We start from the raw sequence: 22894 nt of genomic DNA, 5'->3' as shown, positions 1-22894 counted from the left end.
ATGGATGTCTCAGTCCATTTGGGCTGATGTAGCAGAGTATGTAGTCCATAGGGTCGCAAAGAGTCAGACACGACTGAGCGACTGAACAACAACAGAATACCACTAACTGAGTAGCTTGTAAACAACTGAAATTTATTGCTCACAGTTCTGGAGGCCAGAAGTCTAAGATCAAGGCTCCAGGAAGGTTGCCCCTCCTGGTTCATAGCCTGAACTTTCTAGTTGTGTCCCCGCATAATGTAAGAAGCTAGAGCACTCTCTGGAGCCTCTTTTATAAGAGCGCTAATCCTATTCATGAGTGCCCCACCCTCATGACCTAATCACCTTCTAAAAACCCCATCTACCTACACTTCCAGGGAATGGGGTTTCAATATATGAATTTTAGGAACACAACATTCAGACCATAGCAATTGACAATATCCAAAAATACTTAGTAAGTTAGCCTCCAACCAAAACAACACAAAAAGCCAGTAAGGCAAACAAAATTTAAATGTGTCATTGAATATCAAAACAAAGCTCTATTAAGTGGCTTCCCTGTATGTTATGAAGGTTCATTCATTCATTCATTTATGCTGAAAGAGTTTATGGATATCTCTTGCTAAATATATTTTTAAAATTATTTTCAGTTAGGATTAAGTTAATGACTTGTTATATTACTACTTCACTTCTAACAATAAATCATATGCAAAGAGATAAAATGACAATTGAAAGTTCTTGTTGTTATTTTTCAGTCGCTCAGTCGTGTCTGACATTTTGCAACCCCATGGACTGCAGCACTCCAGGCTTCCCTGTCCATCACCGTCCCATGTCCATTGAGTCGGTGATCCCATCCAATCATCTTGTCCTCTGTTGTCCTCTTTTCCTCCTGCCTTTAATCCTCCCCAGCATCAGGGTCTTTTCTAATGAGTCAGCTCTTTGCATTAGGTGGCCAAAGCATTGGAGTTTCAGCTTCATCATCAGTCCTTCCAATGAATATTCAGGGTTGATTTCCTTTAGGATTGACTGGTCTCATCTCCTTGCAGATCAAATACACTATTCAAACAACTGAATAGTGTATTTATTTATTCAATCAATAGCTATTGAGTTTCCTATTAAGTGCCAGGCACTGTTCTAGATCAAATAGAGTCAATACCCTTGTGAGGTGTATATTCTAGTGGAAGAATACAACCAACAAATAAGTAAACAAATCATAAATAATTTCAGAGCATGAACATTGCTATATAGGAAGTAAACAGGGTTATGGAATAATAGCTGTGTGGTGGCTATTATTCTACTAAGCAAGTAATCAGAGGCCAAATGATATCACTTTATACTAATTATTTTACATTTTTAAATAGGGGACAATTAAATATTTAGAACTGACAAGATGTGATATTACTATCAATAAGCATTTCAGTGTGGAGTGGTGACAGTCTAGAATTAAAACCCCTGAGGTTCAGGCCATTTCTTCCTAACTTTTCTGGACTTCACTTCTTCTCATCTGTGAAATATGTATATTAGTCTTTGCTATACCTATATCACAGGATTCTTCTAAGAACCAAGCAAAAATATGTATGTGAAGATTCTCTGAGAAACATGATGAAGTCCAGCAACAGACTCACCCTACAGAGTGAGTAGGGTTAAAAAGCAAACAAAACAAAAATGCCCAGGTGCCATACATCCAGAACTTTTTACTCAGTGGATCAGCTTTGCTCTAGAACTAAATACATACAGTGATAGGAAGGGAGTGGGAAGAGGGAAATTTAAAACAGGGGAGGGCAGAACCCATATTGTGGAGACCTCAGAGCATAGTAAGTAGTTTGGACTCCAAGTTAGGAGTGGGATAGAGTCAAAGAAGTGTTTGAGTCTGGGAAATGACTCAGTGAGATTGTATTCAGTTCAGTTCAGTCGCTCAGTTGTGTCTGACTCTTTGTGATCCCATGCACTGCAGCACACCAGGCCTCCCTGTCCATCACCAACTCCCGGAGTCCACCCAAACCCATGTCCATTGAGTCGGTGATGCCATCCAACCATTTTATCCTCTGTCGTCCCCTTCTCCTCCTGCCCTCAATCTTTCCCAGCATCAGGGTCTTTTCCAATGAGTCAGCTCTTCGCATAAGGTGGGCAAAGTATCAGAGTTTCACCGTTAGCATCAGTCCCTCCAATGAAGACCCAGGACTGATCTCCTGTAGGATGGACTGGTTGGATCTCCTTGCAGTCCAAGGGACTCTCAAGAGTCTTCTCCAACACCACAGTTCAAAAGCATCAATTCTTCAGTGCTCAGCTTTCTGTACTGGGTTGGCCAAAAAATTATTTTGGGTTTTTGTATAAGCTGCATGGAAAAACTCAAACCAAGATTTCGGCCAACTCAATATATTAGAAAAATTACTTGGAAGTGGATTCCCAACTGAATTGCAACCCTCCTCAACCTAGTGGCCAATTCAAGGCACCTATTGTTACAGGACTAGTCCATAAAGAGAGTAAGGAAACCACATTCCCAGGTCCACAGTCAAAGGCCACCATCTTGTTAAAACAATGACCAAAAATATTTGAAATGGAGAAGAGAGAAGCAAGCATAGATTTTTGCTTCTGCCCTCTGGCCGAGAGTGTGGAGAAGGAAAGTGTGAGATGTAAGATGAATCAGGTTGTGTCTGGCCCTCCCCTCCCCACCGCCCCAACACAGGGCATGGAAAGGCAGAAAAAGTCACTGCAGAGAGCTTCTGAGCAGAAGAAAACCAGAACCAGCCCACGTGATGTCCCACGGCCCCTGGACAGTATGGGCCAAAGACTGTGAATTGTCTGGTGACCTCCGTGTGTGACATCAAAGTTAATGGGAAGAGGGGCTGGGATGTCTGCCCTCTGTCACTGGCCCTAGCAAGGGCATGTGTGCTAAAAGGCTGTCGGATGAAAATGTGCTGCCCACTGGGGACTGAGTGGGGACACAGCTGTAACTCTCTGAGTAAGAAGCACCGGGGTGCTACTGAAAGAGTCAGGTCAGCATATTTCAAGAGCTGACAGAAAAGGATGAGTCAAGTGCATCAGTGACAGAGCCCTGGACAGCACCCAGAGGTTAGGAACCCATTCAGTTCCAAGGAAGAGAAAACCTGGCTCATGGTGCCTTTGAAACTAGAAGTCTGTGCTGCTCACAGCACAAGATGCCAAAGATAGGCATCTGTTAGCCCTGGTTCCGTGGCCTGGTGAGTTCAAGGTCTGTGCTTCAGGGATTATTTCCTGCCTGTCCCTGGTTACTGGAGGGCTGCCCCAGTCCAGACATCAAGTCCACCTTCCAGCCAAGAAGAAATGGGATAGGTGTGTGACATCAGCTGTGTCCTTCTCTATTATTGGGAATACTTTTATACATCAGCTGTGTCTTTCTCTATTATTGGGAATACTTTTATTCCTGCAACTACTATTGGAATTCCACTTTGTTCCACTGGTGAGAATTGTGTCATGTGGCCATCCCTGGCTGCAAAGACTAGAAAAACAAATATCCTGCCAGTTTGGAAGCACACTGTTGCCTCAAAGGAAACTGGAATTGTGTTAGTATAAGAGAGGAGAAATGGATACCAGGCAAGTTTAGAGTCTATCACAAGGTCCTAGATCAAGATCTGGGAGTAAATTCTGACAAACCCCCTCTCCTGAGCTTGCCAGATAAAACTGAGCAGGATACCCAGTAAAATTTGAATATCAGATAAACCACAAATGATTTTTTGTATTAGTGTATCCTGAATATTGCATGGGAATACTTAAACCAAGAAAAATTCCAGTTTTTTGAAATCTGAAGTGTATGTTGTATTTTTATTTGCTAAACCTAGTAACCCTATTTCTTTCTAGCTGGCATCAGTGCTGTGGTCTTGGTACCAGTGTTGTGTTGTTTCTATATAGGAACACAGGGTGACGGGAAGGAGTGTAAGAATCTGAATAATCTGAGAAATCACTGAATTGGACTGACTTTACCTAAGAGGGACAAGGTTGGATTTTTACATTAGGGAGAATCAAGGCTTAGGACCAGGAATTAAAATTAAGTTATATAAAAGAAATAAAGACATTCAATTTAGCATCCTTGAGCTTGTGACTCTGAAATTCACACTAGGTCCAAGAGAATGGCTGGGAGGGGGGTAGAACCGGGAGCAGGGAGAAGAGACAGGAGACACTGGTGTTCATGGACAGAGAGACCATGGGACTGAACTGAAGTTAAGGCAGAGGGACACACAGAAGTAGGTGGATGTGATACATATTCAGGATATAAAAATACTGACTACTTGGTGACTGAGTGGATGTTAGGATTGATGGAAAGAGAAGAGCTAGGATGGCAACAAGATTTTGGGGCTGGGCAGTTGGTAATTTACTAAAATGCATGCGTGTGTGCTAAGTTGCTTCAGTATTGTCCAACACTTTGTGACCCCATGGACTGTAGCCCACCAAGCTTCTCTGTCCATGGGGATTCTTCGGGCAAGAATACTGGAGTGGGTTGCCATGCCATCTTCCAGGTCTTCGCAACCCAGGGATCGACCATGCCTCTTATGTCTCCTGCAGGCTGGTTCATTACCCCTCATACCACCTGGGAAGCCCAATTTGCTAAATAGGGGAACACAAAAGGATGGCTGGGTTTGGGGAAGGGTAACAAGCGTGGATTCAGATAACTTGAGTTTGAGGAACCTGAAGGGGACATCCAAGAGGTACCCAAAAGATAGTTTGGGGGGTGGTAAGGAAGTTTGAGAGGTCAGGGGGCTGGAAATCCACCCTTGCTTCAAATAAGCACTGACACATAGAGAATAAGCTTATGGTTATCAAAAAGAGAAGGTGGGGGGGATAAATTAGGAGTTTGGGATTAATAGATATACACTGCTGTGTATAAAATAGATCAGCAACAGTGACCTATTGTGTAGCACAGGGAACTATATTCAACATCTAGTGATAACATAATGAAAAAGGATCTGAAAAAGAATATATATACATATATGTGTGTGTGTGTGTGTATAAATTATAAATAAATAAAAATTAGATCATTGATTTAAAACAGTGGTCCCCAACCCTTTTGGCACTAGGGATCAGTTTTGTGGAAGACAATTTTTCCATAGACCAGGGGGATAGAAGGGATGGGGAATGGCTACAAATGCAGATGGAGCCTTGCTCGTTCACCTGCTGCCCACTTCCTGCTGTGTGGCCCAGTTCCTAACAGGCCATAGCTGGGACCAGTTCCTGGCCTAGGGGTTGGGGACCCCTGATGTAAACAGTAGAAATAAATGTGTGTCAGGAGGCCATCTCAGTGCTCATCCCAGCTGGGTCAGAAATGCAGAACGTCACTCCTTGAGGGTGCCTGGGTTGGATTTGGTCCGCTCAGCATCTAGCTCCACATCCGTAGTATCCTGAAGTACTTTTGGAAATGGCACATCGTGTGTCATCTTGGTGGGGCCTGATTTCAAAGACTCCCTCCCACATTAAGCCACTGGCTTCTCTCCCAGCATTCTGAATCTTGAAGCAAGAAACACAAAGAGGTAGAAGGTTTTCGGAGTTCAGTCCACCTGGGAGCAACATTCTGACAAGAGTTGAAAGTGGTTCTGGCTACCTAGATCCTTCCGTGTCCCACGTCTTTTCCTTTTCTTCTGAGCCAGGTTTTCCCCTAAATTCAGCTAGTTACCAAATATCCTTCTAATAAAATCATTTCCACTCTACTTAGTCAGACTCTGTCTCTGCGCCTGTGACCAAAGAACATGAACTGATTCAGAAGGGATTGTCTTGGTACTCAAGATAGCTCCAAACATCCATGATATATAACTGGTATCAATTTTTAAAATTTATAGTACATTTTTTAAAAAGACCATTCTTTGCAAAAAATATTTCAAATAGAATGTATTTAGAAAGCATACATGACTATTCCGACCTCAACTCTATTTTACACACTCATTTGTGCACACATACACACATACATGTATGACATTGTTAAAGACTCATTACTAATATTTTAGAACCAGAAAGAGCAATTAATGCTTTACTAAATAGGTTCCTATTTAAACCTTCACAGTTAATGCATATCATTTCTTTTAAACAGAATAATTTTTGTTTTTTAAAATGAATTTGCTATCTGAAAATAAAAATGTATGTCAATTTCTATTATTATATGTGAATTTGTCAGGTTTTACATTTCCTAACAGGCAAAGTTTACTTGATTTACAAAAAGGAATTTAAAAAATGCAAATAGAAACATAAAGAGAATTCAAATTCACTATTTTACTTCTTCCATTTGGATATGAAGTTATTAGTCTTTGGTTTTATTTATATATTAAAACAAACACTTATCTAAATTAGAATATGCCCTTTTTCAGCATCAGAATAAGAAAAATCTCATTGACCTGAAGTCACCCTGATAGATGGAAACTGAGAATTCTGGTAAAATTTCTGGAAAGTTTCGATATTATGGAATTTGAGGAGAGTCCTCTTGATGGAAAAGAGGCCATTCATAGAAACAGAAGTTGTGACATTCACAGATATGCTTAACATCTGAAGTCTATATCCTAAGGAAGATCTTTGCCACTGCAGGTACTTAAGGCATAACCGGGCTAAGGGATGCAGCTGGAGAAAAGTGGTTTTAAGAATGGAATTAAGTGGTCATGCATTTCATATGGGTTTTTATTACTATTTAAATGCATTATTCAATGGAGATTCTAAATATTTTGAATTTACAACAAAACTTCCCTTTATGGGAGGGGTGGGAGGAAGGCCCAAGAGGGATGGGGTATATGTACACATATTGCTGATTTGCTTCCTTGTTCAGCAGAAACTAGCACAACATTATAAAGCAATTATACTCCAATAAAAAAAAAATCTATATACTGGAAGAAAGTAAATGTGAACAATCTGACATAACTCTATAGCAGCTGAATGTGTGAAGATGCTGGGAAATGGAGAGCTTTCTATTAAATAGCCACAGAGATATTATATCATTTTTAAATTCTGCCTTAAACCATTTTGAATAGCTACTATTCACAGAGCATGTACTATGTGTCAGACATCATTTCTAAATCACACGATAACTCTAAAAATACGACTTCCATTTTTATAGATAAAGAAACCCTCTTTGGTGAGGTTTTGGGTTGCCCAAAGTCATACATGATAATAAGTGGCTGGGGTGGCTTTCATAATCAGGTTTCTCTGATTACAAATTCTGAATTTTTTTCACTTTACCACACTGCCTCTGATTATATCAAATAATGTTAATTTTCTTTTTCTCTTCCTCCTTCACACATTTTTTTTGTTACCTGTATTGATTGTTTAGAACTTTGACATCATTATACAATTATGATGTGACTCCAGTTAGAAAGCCATTGTCTTCTGGGAGTAACATATACACACTACTATATATGGAATAGACAACAAGGACCTACTCTATAACAAAGAACTATACTCAATAATATGTAATAACCTATATGGGAAAAGACAATGAAACAAACCAAACATATATATATATGCATATATGTGTGTGTGAATTACTTTGCTGTATACCTGAAACTAACACGACATTGTGAATCAAATATACTTCAGTTAAAGGAAAGAAAAAAAGAAAGCCATTTTCTTCATCCGTGTTAATGAACGTTTGTGCTGGATTGGGGAAAAACACTGCTGCCACTTTGTGACTCTTCCGGAGACAGAATCCCTTTCCTTCAAACAAGGCGGCAGACAACCAGTAGCACCCAGGCGAAGCAAACTGAACAGACGTGACCCCACACAGAGATGTGAGGTCTAACGGGCTAACACTGACACCACATGAGACAAACATACAAAAGGGTGAAACTGTATGAATATGAGAAACACAAATGAGCAGAATGCCAATTTATCTCCTTCTCCTTGTACTTATGAGTATTTATACTAGCTATTAGATAGATTTTCAAAATCAAAATGCATTATCAACTAGTCTATGATTAATGTAATTTAACATTTTCATAAGTCAAACTGAAATACTGAATCAAGGTAACGCATCACATTCAGTAAAATATTTCAAAAGCAGTTCAATAAGCTCAATACTCTAAAACAAGATCATAAAATTTTTACTTAATATGACAAAGATAAACTCAAAAGATATGTTATATCTAATCAAAAGGCAGTATAATACTTTTATTCCACTAAGTTAATATTTATGAGTCACTACTGGGTTATCTATGTGTCAGTAATAACAGTCTTAAATTCGTATTGTAGGGATAAATGTTATTAAAATCACCTACGGGATAATTACATTGACTCAAATTAATACTTAAATAGCTTCAGTTAATATAATTTCTGTGGAATAAAGTGAGTCACCATTCTTACCCATACTTTTCAGTGAAGGTAGATATTATGTATAATTAGAAGGAGGAACAAATCCATTTCTTGACTCACACACACACACTGCTAAGAATCGTATGTTATATAGGTATGTTTAATAGTTTTTTTGGTGTGTGAAAAGGATACTTATTTCTAAAATGCTAAAACAAGGATATAGCATTTCTTTAGTCGTGTAAATATATAAAGACAGAGGAGTTAGAAAGAAAAAATTATGTTTGAAATGATTTTACTTTAAAAGCATACAGAATGCTTTTACAATGAAAACTGACAGCATTTTTCTTAATACTGCACATGTAGGATTTTAACAATTATTAGAGTTGATTAATATGGATTACAAATACATGACTATCACTCATATATAATTTTGCACAATAAACTATTGGAGTTGAGAATTTTTTAGGACTTCTAATTTATTTTCTATGTACTTCAGAATACAGCAAGAGAAAAAGTTTCAATATAAAAAAGACTTCTTTTAAATTTCAAGGATTTCCAATGAGTTGACTGGTCTCTGGGGGCATCTACTGGATATTTTGCAAACTGCAGTCACATCATGTAAATTTGATAACTTTCATTATCCATTTTAATACAGATATTATTTTAATTGATATGCAAATAAGGTGACACTCAAAGAAGATAAATGTAAAGTTATGCATGGCATTCTATCTCATCCATCTGGTAACAGCAAAACATGTAGCTGTCTATGGGATCAGTTAACAAATACTCAACTGTTAAAAATGTAAATGGGGCAGGTGGCATATCCCACATTCAGTTTTCAAACCATTCCATTCTTAAGCTTGGAAAATTAAAAACATATTCTAGAGAGAAACATACACATACTTATTAAGGCATTTTTATTAATCCAAATTAAATGCATGTTAGAGCACTTTTAAAATTATGATGATTTCTATAAAACATATTCATTTTCTATCTCCGTATGGCCACTAACCACAAATAACCTGGTAATCACTGCTTATTTTCTATACAACCTAATTTGTCTGTATTAATACATATGTTACTGTCTCAAAAAGTAGAATTTATAATGCTTGGAACAAAAGAATCTATCATTATAATTAATATTACAGTTATACTTAGTTATAAATATTAATTTCCCCTACACATTTTTGGAGAACTTCTTTAAGGAAAATGAACATATGATGAACATAATATAATCACTTCAGCTTATGTATACCTTTAACATATATTTAAAATAAACCAAATAACTCATAATATAATTGCAGCTGTGACTAATCTTGCAATAGGAACTGTAACATCACAGTCATTAAACAATCTTGATTTTCTTTGTAAAATAGATTGGTCGTATTTACTTTAAGAGGAAAATTTTAAAATAATTATGAAAGTGTATCTATTGTGCTATACTTAATTGTACCATAATATATTTTATTGGTATAATTTTATATAAAGACTGAAAAATATTTAACGTTTTGGCTTCATTCCAAAGAAATATCACTAATGCAGGTATAAGTTTATAGTTTCTGGAAATTTCACTAGAATTACTAGTCAAATAAATGTGTTATCATCTTTAATTGTATAAACTGAAAAAAACAAATCACCATAAAATGTTAGTAAAAGTCAGAATATAGTTATTAATATAGCAGGACTTTTGTTTCAGTTCAGATTTTTATTCATTTTATAGCTGGCTGTACTTGATACCTGAAAAAAATAAATTCCAACCCCAAAGGTTATGGAACAGAATTTTTTGTGATTTTCTAAACAATTCTATTTGCTAAACTGAATCTTTAGAGGAAACTGTTACATACACAATTTTTGCTTGCATTTTTGGAAAATACAAATTTTCATCTATTAATAATCAAAGTTAGCACAGTTGGATTTTCAACATTTTAAAAGTATATGCACATTGAAAAGATCCATTTGGAAAAAAACTACTTAACCTAAGTTGAACCTTTAATTCTTTTTTAAAAAATGTAATCATAATAGTCAATGGGACTATTACTAATATAATTCTTTCAACAAAAAATAAAATATCAAAAAAATTTGATCAGCAAAGAATTCTCTCAACAATAGCACAGTAAGAATTCACTTCAACATGAGTGATTTTTATTTTAGGATATATGGACTGTTTGTGAAGAATGGAACAAAGATGATTTCTCAGTTTCAGTTATGTCATAGCCGGTATTTAGCACAAAAGGCAGTAACTTTTGTGAGATCAATAAATGTTAAACAGTATTTTTGATGGTGAGTATTACCCTTTAGCAGAGGAAAACTGGTTATTCAGCAAACAGTACCGAGTGCAATCCTTAAAATGACTTTAAACGATTTCCTTAATAATATAAAGGTATTTTTTATGTGTATACTCTGTAAGAATGATTTACTCAAATGATTTCCATTCAATCAAATATTTGAAGTACAGAGATTGTCATCAATCAGGAAGGAATAAACTATTCATCAATCAATCAATATAAAATATCACTAAAATATTAATACATGTAGCTGTCACACACATTTTCTTTACTGAAAGATTTTCTTTACTGGAAAAAATCTAAAACCTAAACACCATTTTTAAAGTGTTTCCTTAGCAGTTCAGTAAAAAAAAACACCCAAAGAAACCGCCTTACGTGAGACTAATCACACACATAATCTTTACACATGGTTTTATTATTTGCAAACCCCTTTAAGAAATTCAGACTTTTTAATGAAACAATGTTTTAAGCCAAATATCAAACAAGGAAAGATATAAATGAAGGTCACTGTTTAACAAGAATTTTCAGGGAAAATATTTCCAACCCAGAAATATCACACTTGAATCCAAACACCCTGGCTAATCAAGAGGAAATCAAACCAAATCTTGTTTTTTCAGTTTACACTGTAACTTTCCACACAGGAAAACATAATTATATAACCAGTTTATACTGATTATATTGTTATTTATCCAATTAAATATAGGCTTAAAAACAAAACCTAAAAATAATCATAGCTTTTGTATTAAGTTATAATGATAAAAAAATCTGAATAAGTAATATAATCCTGTCAGATTCTACATCCTATTATAATGGCAATAAGAAAAAGAGGAGAAAAAGAAAAAATAAGTTTCATGCTACAAACAATGGACTATACACATGTGTAAACACAGCATGCTAGTTCAACACCATATTTGTGTCTAAATTAATATTTGTAATTTTTAAATTAATATAAAACTCCATACAAGAGTCACTTTGTTTTTTTTAAACAATTCTGTAATTGCTCTTCAAATTTTGTGAAATTCTATTATTTAGCAAATTTTGTCACAGATAATATCACTTAAAACTTTTCTTTGAATTATTCATTTTCATATCTTTATAAATAAAAGAACTATCAATTCTCCACATATATTGAGGGAAACAATCAAACTTTAATAAAGATGGAAAGCTGGAGAATATAAAGACAAAACTTAGTAAAAACAACAAGTTGCATTAAAAAGAAAACTTCAGCTCACTATGTTTTTTTTTTTAACTAAAGTATGTCATGCATTTTATCTTTGCAAGAGTTTGACGAGTTTTGCAAGTAAAATTCTGTTTCCTCTACACTTGCTAATAGTCATGAGAATCTGTAGTTTGCACCTTCCCATTAAAAATGTATTGTATTTTTTTGAAATTATTCACCCCGCCTTTTATCCAGATCATGTCTTTGAAAGGAGGAAGTAGATAATAAATGGAATAATTCATGATTTCCCATTAAATATGAAACTTTCTTTTGCAGAGTTTAGAAAATGAAGTTCTACATAATGTACAAAAGTTGATTAGAACTTTTTTAACCTTTTCAAGAAAAACCTTTCACATTAAACAACTGCATGAGGAGGTTTCTTTGGGAAAGGTAAACCAATCAATTCCTTATACCTGTGACTTAATCATAATATATTCTAATGTTGTTCCTTCCAAACATATATCCCTTTATAATGTATAAATAGCTATTAAAATGATAGCAAGAAAATAGTGTACATTGGCCTATAAATATGACAAGTATCTAAAAGAAAAATATAACATGTTTAAGTTACAAAGGGAAAATTATATGAATTAGAAATGAAAACAAAACATTATCCGTGCTCTTTTCAGCAATGTAAAAGCATCAGGATAGCGTAAGGATAAATAACAAAACCTGTATTTCGATTTCTCTTACTATGACATTTCTTCTCGTGAGTTAATATTTTGTCACGAGATAAAAAAATAAATAGCTTTAAAAAACTTTTCCTTGCAAACTATCCATTGGGCTCTGTTAACTACATTCTTTTTCTTTTGTCTTTTCTTTTTTCAGACAAAAAATAAATGATTTTTAGGCTCATTTCAGCTCTATCCTTCTTTCTTTCTTGAATAAGAAATCTAGAGTAAATTTAATTGAGGAGAAATGTTAAGTTCTGATTATTTTAGAGCAGCTGGCGACCTCATTATACAAAATTAACAAATTTTTTTGTGGAGTTAATTTTTTTCAATAAATGTATTTCAATTTTCCCCATATCAAAAAATAAATAAAGAATATATTTTCTCCTTTCAAACTTAATGCTTAAAAGATAACTTCCATGCTGTAAGTCCTATGAAGAAACCTTTCAGACTGTGGGCTCTTAACTACTGTTGCAAAGGGGTTGTGTATTACAGATATAAACAGTGAAGCCAGGATTTCTTACAAGCTGTACATTCACAGTGGTTAAACTTCCAGAACATATTTTTCATTTTATGCTTAGTAAAAACTGAATTAATAAAAACAAAAAATAAACTGATCATTTTGAAGCTTTGGTCAGACAACATCTATATATAAATATCTTATTTTCCTGAATGTTTCATTCATTTTATTGCAGCCATCTCAAACATTTAGAAAATTCCTACTTGTAACTAAGAGTTTAGGGTATATCAAATTAAATATGTACATCATGAAGAATATTGGAAGAACAAAAGGAAGTATTTGTGAGAAAATAAAATAGCCTTGAATTCAAACTTTTAAAAAATTATACAAGTTAGACATGAAGTAGGGATTACAACCTCCTTAAGACAGAGAACAACATGCAATTTGTTTCTTTTGTATATTTTTACATAATAGAACAAATTCCAACAAAAATAAAGCTTATATACATTATTAGTATCAAATAAAATAGAAATTGGGCAAAAAAAAATGAAACAGGTATACAAATATCAGAGATTATAAAAAGATTATTTTACTGGGAAATCTGGCAGCTACAAATAATACTCCTAATAACAATAACTTCAAAATATGTAAAATCAGCCAAAAAAGGCATATTTTTTCAGAAAATTATAAAAATAGAGAGGAAAATATTTGACTAACAATTGTCTAGCTTGATTGAAATAATAGGCTCAATCTAATAATTAGATTCTGACTGCTTTATATCCAAGAACTACTACCAAATAGAGAATATATATTTACTTTTCAGGCATACATGGCATATTTATAAAAATTAATCATGTACTGGCCACACTAAACATTTCATAAACTGATATCACACATGGCACATTTACTGAGCATTCTCCCTTGCAAAAAAAAAATAAAGCCACAAGGTAAAACTATACACTGCAAATGTATAAATATATTTCTAATTTATTCATGGCCAAAAGGGGAATCACTGTAGAAATTTTCATATATTTAGAACTGAAAGAAAAAATTAAATATTAAATCCTGGGGGAAGAAACCATCATGGTATTTGAAAAGAAATTTATAATTAAGTGCATTTGTTAGAAAACAAGAGTAACATTAGTTAAGAAGCTAGCTTTCAGTTCAGGATACTAGAAAAAAATTTCTAATAAATAACAATGTCATGAAGTCAAATAAAAGACAGGGAGGGAAGTATTAAAGGCAAATGCATAAATTAGTAAAATAGAAAAAAAATGTGATCCGTAAAACAAAAAAAACTTTGATTATGTGACAAGACAAATTTTGCAACCACTTTATAATCGACAAAAGCAGAAGTCACCAAAGTACCAGGAAGTAAATAGATAATATATTTTCTAATTATGGTAACTGCTAATTTTTTGTATAGCAAAAGAAAAGAAAATTATTGTTCAATATTATCATAATTTAGATACAAAATTCCCCCAATAATACTCCCCCATCAAAAAGATCTTATAGCAAACTAAAACTATAATGAATAAGTAGGGTTTATCCCAGAGTTCTAAGAATGGCTCAAAATTAGAAAATCTTTTAACTTTATGATAACCTCAGTAGATGCCAGAAAATTATTTAGTAAAGTTCAAAACTGATTCATGATTAAGAAAAGTGGAAACTAGAAAATGAATTCTTTATCTTGGTAATATGTGTCTATTACAAACCGATAGCATAAAGTTCCTGTTTTGTGATACATTAGAATCATTTCCATTAAAGTTAGGGATTTGAAAAGACGACTGGTGTCATTCCTTTTATTTAACACCATGTAGTGTTAACTGGATGTTCTTGCTGACGTGGGACTCAATATTTTAATGATACCAAGTCTCCTAAAATAACATGTAAAATCAAGGCAGTCCTAATAAAAACCTCAATGTTATTTCCTGACTCTTGGCAAGATAATTCTAAAATGCATATAAAATGGTTAATGCTCAAGAAAAACCTGATCATTTGGAACAAAGAAGGAGACTGTCAGATATAAAATATAGTTAAACTATATAAATAAAATAAGTTGTGGCACTGATACAAGAAAAGACAAGTCAGTGGAACAGAATATGTATGTACATGTGTATGTATACACACATGAAAATTAGCATTTAATAGAAATGGCATTTCAATTCTTGGGGACAACTGATCTATTTGCAAATTTTGTTGGTTTTATTTTTTTATACATTAATATTTCTATACATTATTTTTATATAATATAAATGATAGTATACATTATACTACCTTTCTGCATTTAATAGAATATTTAAATAATACACTTAAATCTCAATTTCTCAATCATTTTCCTAACCTTAATATGTGTGATATGTTATATATTAAACCATTATAACTAAGAACTTTCAGATGCTTAATCACATCAGTTTAAAGCAACTTTGTAGACATTTACTTTGAACTTCTGAGTTAGGGGCTTTTTAAAGACCCCATAACTCTCTTTCTTGAATTCTCTTTTCTTCCCCCTCGTTGCTGTCGCTGTTGTTTAGTCACTAGTCATGTCCAACTCTCTCGTGACACCATGGACTGCAGCCCTCCAGGCTCCTCTGTAAATGGGATTTGCCAGGCAAGAATACAGGCGTGGGTTCCCATTTCCTTCTCCAGGAGATTTTCCCAACGCAGGTATAAAATCCATGTCTCTTGCATTAGCAGGTGGATTCCTTACCACTGAGCCACCAGGAAATCCCCTTCATTCCCCTAGAAGTCCCTAAGTTTTTTGGCCCCATGGATTGGTTTCATCCAAGTAATTTTCCATGGGTGAGAGGGTTACGGTTTGGGATGATTCAAGTACATTACACTTGTGTACTTTATTGCTGTATTATTGTATTGTAATATAAAATAAGAAATAATTATACAACTCACCATCACTTGCCACTCACTTTTATGGTTGATATGAGTCTGCAAGCAATTGATTTATTATGGTCTCTGTGCAGTCAAACCTCTCTGCCAATGATAATCTGTATCTGCTGCTGCTCTCCAGCACTATCACCACCCCAGCTCCTTCAGGTCATCAGGCATTAGATTCTCATAAGGAGCATGCAACCTAGACCCCCTGCATGTACAGTTCACAACAGGGTTCTTGTTCCTAGAATGTCACCACTAATCCGACAGGAGGCGGAGCTCAGGTAGTATCTGGAGCGAAGGGGAGCCGCTGCAAATACAAATGAAGCCTCGCTCAATCCACTGCAGCTCACCTCCTGCTGTGCAGCCCAGTTCCTAAGGGGCCACAGACCAGTACTGGTCCATGGCCTGGGGTTGGGGACCTCTGCCCTAGACTCTGCAGTGATCATCTGGAGCAGGGATGAAGTATCCAAAAAGACTGAGTAGGAAGAGATGCTTACCAATTCTCATACTCCCTGAAATGATTTTTGTTTTGCCCTCAGTTTTGATTAATAGTGTACCTGGGTACAGAATTCTAAGTTAAAATAACTATTCTGCATAAGACATCTATTCTTTTTTTTCTAGAAGCGAGTGTTATTACTGACAATTGTGATGGTTGTCTGATCTTCATTTCTTGATGACAACCATTCCTCCAAACCCTGAAAGCTTCTAGTATCCTCTCTTTATACTTAGTATTCTGAAATTTCATAAAGATATATCCAAGTGGGTTTTTTCTTTTTTCTTTTTTTGGTTATTTAATTTCTGTGTTTTTTTTTTTTGGTAGTCACAGTCCAAAGATCTGTAGGTTTTTTCCCCAATCTAAGATTTCTATGTCTACATCTCTATCCACATCTCTATCTATGTAGTTATTATTTTCCATTCTCTCCATTTTCTTTTCTCTATTTCTCTCGGATAAATATCCTCCACCCAGACTATGTTCTGTAGCTCAAGCCTTTTGAAATATTTCCATATCTTTTGTGTTTTTATTTCGCATGTTAAGAGCTAACCTTATCTTTCTCTTCCATCCTTTCTTTGAGTTTTAAAAAAATATTTCAGCAACTTTTAAAGAATTCTTTTTCTCTGATTTCACAGCATCAAGTTACATTGGAAGGATGTAAGATTATCTACAATGTCTGTAAGGAAAGAAATGGGAAATCTCCCAAAGTTGTTCTTTTTCTCTACAGGAACTTTGTTTCAGCTCATGTTGAATGTTCTCTTTGTTAATCTTTTACTCTTTTGCAATATTTTTTTTCAAATAATCAGAGGCTATTTGTCTATTCAAAATAATAAAGTTCTAGATTTCTTAACAGGGTGGTATGTTTGGTTTTGCTCTGTTTGTAGGCTTCATCCTGAGGTAATGGTTCAGGAGAGGATGAGTTGGCTATTCCTTGCACTGATGCCAAATGGAAAGACCTTGATGGTATACCAGCTTCCCTGGCAGGAGCTCGGACCAACTGTTACCTTTTTTGAAGATTTTTTGCATCAACATTCATGAGGAATATTACTACTCTATTTTTTTTTAATGTAATGGCTTTTAATGATATTGGTATCAGGGTTTTTCTGATCTCATAGAATGAGTTGAGAAGCATTTCCTCTTCTATTTTCTTGAAGACTTTGGGCCAAATCGATGGGATTTTTAAAATTTTTTCTTTTTCTTAAAATGTTTTTTAGAATTCACAGTGAAGCCAAATGGGCCTGGAATTTTCTTTGTGGAAAGTTTTTAAACTATTAATTCAATATGTTTAGTGAATCCATTGTCATATGTATTTCTGTTTAAGTGAACTTTGGCAGTGTCTCAAGAAAGTTAGTGGAGAAGGCAATGGCAACCCACTCCAGTACTCTTGCCTGGAAAATTCCAGGGACAGGGGAGACTGGTGGACTGCCGTCTATGGGGTCACACAGAGTCAGATACGACTGATGCAACTTAGCAGCAGCAGCAAGAAAGTTAACCATTTCTATAAGTTGTTGAGTTTATCAGTATATAGTTTACTTCCTAATTATCATTTTAATATTCATGTAATCTGTAGTGATGTATCCCCTCTTTCATTTCTGAAATTGGTAAATTGTGTCTTTTTTTTCTCTAATCATTATGACTAAAGATTGATCAACTTTATTGATCTTTTCAAAGAAGCAGTTTTTAGTTTCATCAATTTTCTCTACTGTTTTCTGCCCCGATTTTACTACTCTTTTTTTTATAATTTCAGTTTTTTTCTAGATTTTTTTAAATGAAAACTTAGGGCAATAACTTTGGATATTTCTATTTTTCTAATATAAAATTTTAATGCTATAAACCTCCCTTTAAGCTCTGCTTTAGCTGAAAATTTTGATATGTCATTTAAAAAAAATTCAGTTCAAAGGATTTTTAAATGCTTTGATTTCTTCTTTGATCCATGGTTTATTCAGAAATACACTGTTTAGTTTCTAAATTTGTGGGGATCTTTCAGAGATCTTCCTGCTGTTATTTCTAATTCCATTGTTGTAAGAGAAAATTTTTAGGATTTAAACCCTTTTAAGTATATCGAAATTTGTTTTATGGCTCAGAATATCATCACTTCTGAAAAACGTTCCATGTGTATTTGAAAATAACGTGTTTTCTGCTACTGCTTGGTAGAATGTATGTAGATGCTCATTAAGTTCATCAATGGTATTTTTCAGCTCCTCAATATTCTACTGATTTTTAATCAATCATTGAAAGAGTAGTGGTAAAATCTTCAACTATAATGGTGAACTTCTCTGTTTTTCCCTTTCTTTCCATCAGCCTTTGTTTTATGTATTTCGAAGCTCTGTCATAGGAACACACACACATTTATGATTACATCTTCTTGATGAATCTACAGAGAGGCCTGCCATGCAGCTTTCCATGGAGTTGCAAAGAGTTGGACATGACTGGGCAACTGAACAACTTCTTGATGAACCAACTTCTTTTATCATTATTATCTCTGGTAATTTTGAAACTGCTTTCTGAAAATAGATTTCTGAAAATCTGGGAAATTCTCAGTTTTTTTCCTTTCTTTCTCATCATGTTAAGAATTTTCTATCTTTTGGACTTTTGTGCCATCATTTCAAAGATAGGAAGGACGTTTGTTTAGCCATCTATCTTGATCTTGAAGTGGAAAAAAAAAATAATAAATTAAACTCTGAAGACAATTCCCTTATTCAGTAATGTATTTCTCTGGTTATTGGGCTGCAGGATAAGGGATTGTTTCAGACAAGCTTAAGGAGATTTTATGGACATATCAGTCTGGGTTATAGAATAACTGGGTCCTTATGAGATGACCCTAGAGGGAGGTTCTAGATCCATAATATCACTGGCTATTCAGGAGGAGTCTAGAAATCTGATCTCTGACACATGCCTGATTCATTTTCTTTCTAGCTTACTCACTTTCCTCTCTATGAATTATTTTTTCTTTCTTACCATTTGTGCTTCTTTATAGCATTAGACTGCCTTGGTCAAACTATATAACCTCTCCATGCTTTGGTCTCTGAGAGCAGTAACAACTCTTCACAGGTTCATTGTGAAGTTCTCTTAAAACACAGAGCAGCACACAGTATTAATTTAATCTGTCTTATGGATTACTATTAGGCAGGAAATAAAACCTAGCTAGGAGATGTAATATTTATGACAAACTGTCTATACACCCATTTCATTAGGTGTGCAAAACCTTATTACATTGTTCCATTTGTCTTATATAAGGTCATGTGATAACTTTCTTTTGGAATTTTATCAGGAAAAAGTTTATCTCTTTTGAAGAATTGATATGCTTCGTTTCATCAGATAATGAGAACTCTCCAGTCCATCATATCTCCCTTTTTCCCAGTCTGCCCAGATTCAGAATTAAATTTAATCTGTTTTTCAGAGGAACTATATTAACTCTAGTGGGGAGCATACTTACATACTTCTCCCACACTAGCCTTTCATTTACTATATATATCTGACAGCTATATAAAATAAAACACTAAGTTTCTTCAATCCTCTCTAGAAAGGAAGTTAGCAAGAAATAAAGCATTATCCTACATAAGTCAAGTTTTAAAGGAGAATGAAAAACTGCTTTCAAAGAACTCTGAATCTAGAGCAGAGTCCTTTCTATACGGCAATTCACTGCAAGAAAGACATTTTACATCGCAGTTCAGTAAATGTACATGTATATTTCACATATATATGTACATTATATGAAACAAAATTTAAAAGCACTAATACTCAAAATGTTCTGATCGTTTTATAAATATTAACTCAATTAATCCTCATAACCAAAATATGCTACTGGAGATCAGTGGAGAAATAACTCCAGAAAGAATGAAGGGATGGAGCCAAAGCAAAAACAATACCCAGCTGTGGATGTGACTAGTGATAGAAGCAAGGTCCGATGCTATAAAGAGCAATATTGCATAGGAACCTGGAATATTAGGTCCATGAATCAAGGCAAATTGGAAGTGGTCAAACGAGAGATGACAAGAGTGAATGTCCACATTCTAGGAATCAGCGAACTCAAATGGACTGGAATGGGTGAATTTAACTCAGATGACCATTATATCTACTACTGCAGGCAGGAATCCCTCAGAAGAAATGGAGTAGCCATCATGGTCAATGAAAGAGTCCGAAATGCAGTACTTGGAGGCAATCTCAAAAATGACAGAATGATCTCTGTTCATTTCCAAGGCAAACCATTTAATATCACAGTAATCCAAGTCTATGCCCCAACCAGTAACACTGAAGAAGCTGAAGTTCTACGGTTCTGTGAAGACCTCCAAGACCTTTTACAACTAACACCCAAAAAAGATGTCCTTTTCATTATAGGGGACTAGAATGCAAAAGCAGGAAGTCAAGAAACACCTGGGGTAACAGGCAAATTTGGCCTTGGAATACAGAATGAAGCAGGGCAAAGACTAATAGAGTTTTGCCAAGAAAATGCACTGGTCATAACAAACACCCTCTTCCAACAACACAAGAGAAGACTCTACACATGGACATCACCAGATGGTCAACACCGAAATCAGATTGATTATATTCTTTGCAGCCAAAGATGGAGAAGCTCTATACAGTCAGCAAAAACAAGATCTGACTGTGGCTCAGATCATGAACTCCTTATTACCAAATTCAGACTTAAATTGAAGAAAGTAGGGAAAACCACTAGACCATTCAGGTAGGACCTAAATCAAATCCCTTATGATTATACAGTGGAAGTGAGAAATAGATTTAAAGGCCTAGATCTGATAGATAGAGGGCCTGATGAACTATGGACTGAGGTTCATGACATTGTACAGGAGACAGGGATCAAGATCATCCCCATGGAAAAGAAATGCAAAAAAGCAAAATGGCTGTCTGGGGAGGCCTTACAAATAGCTGTGAAAAGAAGAGAAGCAAAAAGCAAAGGAGAAAAGGAAAGATATAAGCATCTGAATGCAGAGTTCCAAAGAATAGCACGAAGAGATAAGAAAGCCTTCCTCAGTGATCAATAGAGGAAAACAACAGAATGGGAAAGACTAGAGATCTCTTCAAGAAAATTAGAGATACCAAAGGAACATTTCATGCAAAGATGGGCTCGATAAAGGACAGAAATGGTATGGACCTAACAGAAGCAGAAGATATTATTAAGAAGAGATGGCAAGAATACACAGAAGAACTGTACAAAAAAGATCTTCACGACCCAGATAATCACGATGGTGTGATGACTCACCTAGAGCCAGACATCCTGGAATGTGAAGTCAAGTGGGCCTTGGAAAGCATCACACGAACAAAGCTAGTGGAGGTGATGGAATTCCAGTTGAGCTATTTCAAATCCTGAAAGATGATGCTGTGAAAGTGTTGCACTCAATATGCCAGCAAATTTGGAAAACTCAGCAGTGGCCACAGGACTGGAAAAGGGCAGTTTTCATTCCAATCCCAAAGAAAGGCAATGCCAAAGAATGCTCAAACTACCATACAATTGCACTCATCTCACATGCTAGTAAAGTAATGCTCAAAATTCTTCAAGCCAGGCTTTAGCAATACATGAACCATGAACTTCCAGATGTTCAAGCTGGTTTTAGAAAAGGCAGAGGAACCAGAGATCAAATTGCCAATATCTGCTGGATCATGGAAAAAGCAAGAGAGTTCCAGAAAAGCATCTATTTCTGCTTTATTGACTATGCCAAAGCCTTTGACTGTGTGGATCACAATAAAATTCTGAAAGAGATGGAAATACCAGACCACCTTACCTGCCTCCTGAGAAACCTGTATGCAGGTTAAAATGCAACACTTAGAACCGGTCATGGAACAATGGACTGGTTCAAAATTGGGAAAGGAGTATGTCAAGGCTGTATATTGTCACCCTGTTTATTTAACTTATATGCAGCATACATCATGTGAAATGCTGGGCTGGATGAATCACAAGCTGGAATCAAGACTTCTGGGAAAAATATCAATAACCTCAGATATGCAAATGATACCACTCTAATGGAAGAAGGTAAAGAGGAACTAAAAGGCCTCTTGTTGAAGGTGAAAGAGCTGGCTTAAAACTCAACATTCAAAAAACTAAGAAAATGGCATCCAGTCCCGTCACCTTGTGGCAAATAGATAGGGAAACAATGGAAATAGTGACAGACTATTTTCTTGAGCTCCAAAATCACTGTGGATGGTCACTGCCGCCATGAAATTAAAAGACACTTGCTCCTTTGAAGAAAAGCCATGACAAACCTAGACAGCATATTCAAAATCAGAGACATCATTTTGCTGACAAAGATCCATATAGTCAAAGCTATGGTTTTTCCAGTAGTCATGTATAGATGTGAGAGTTGGACCATAAATAAAGCTGAGCACTGAATTGATGCTTTTGAACTGTGGTGTTGGAGAAGACTCTTGAGAGACCCCTGGACTGAAAGAAGATCAAACTAGTCAACCCTAAAGGACATCCACCATGAATATTCATTGGAAGGACTGATGCTGAAGCTGAAGTTCCAATACTTCGGTCACCTGATGTGTAGAGCTGACTCACTGGAAAAGACCGTGATGCTGGGAAAGATTCAGAGCAGGAGGAGAAGGGGATGACAGAGGATGAGATGGTTGGATGGCATCATCAACTCTATGGACATGAATTTGAGCAAACTCAGGGTGATGGTAAAGGACAGG

At 35.3% G+C, this 22894-nt stretch overlaps 1 protein-coding gene across 1 annotated transcript in view; it reads right to left on the bottom strand.

Moving 5' to 3' along the window:
• The window catches only part of TTC29 (tetratricopeptide repeat domain 29), a 341387-nt gene that overhangs the window by 301171 nt on the left and 17322 nt on the right, over window positions 1-22894 (bottom strand). The window lies entirely within an intron of this gene.

The sequence above is a fragment of the Bubalus kerabau genome, chromosome 16 (genome assembly GCF_029407905.1).
Source record: "Bubalus kerabau isolate K-KA32 ecotype Philippines breed swamp buffalo chromosome 16, PCC_UOA_SB_1v2, whole genome shotgun sequence".
Classification (NCBI taxonomy): domain Eukaryota; kingdom Metazoa; phylum Chordata; class Mammalia; order Artiodactyla; family Bovidae; genus Bubalus; species Bubalus kerabau.
This window is presented reverse-complemented; position numbering and strand designations above follow the sequence as displayed.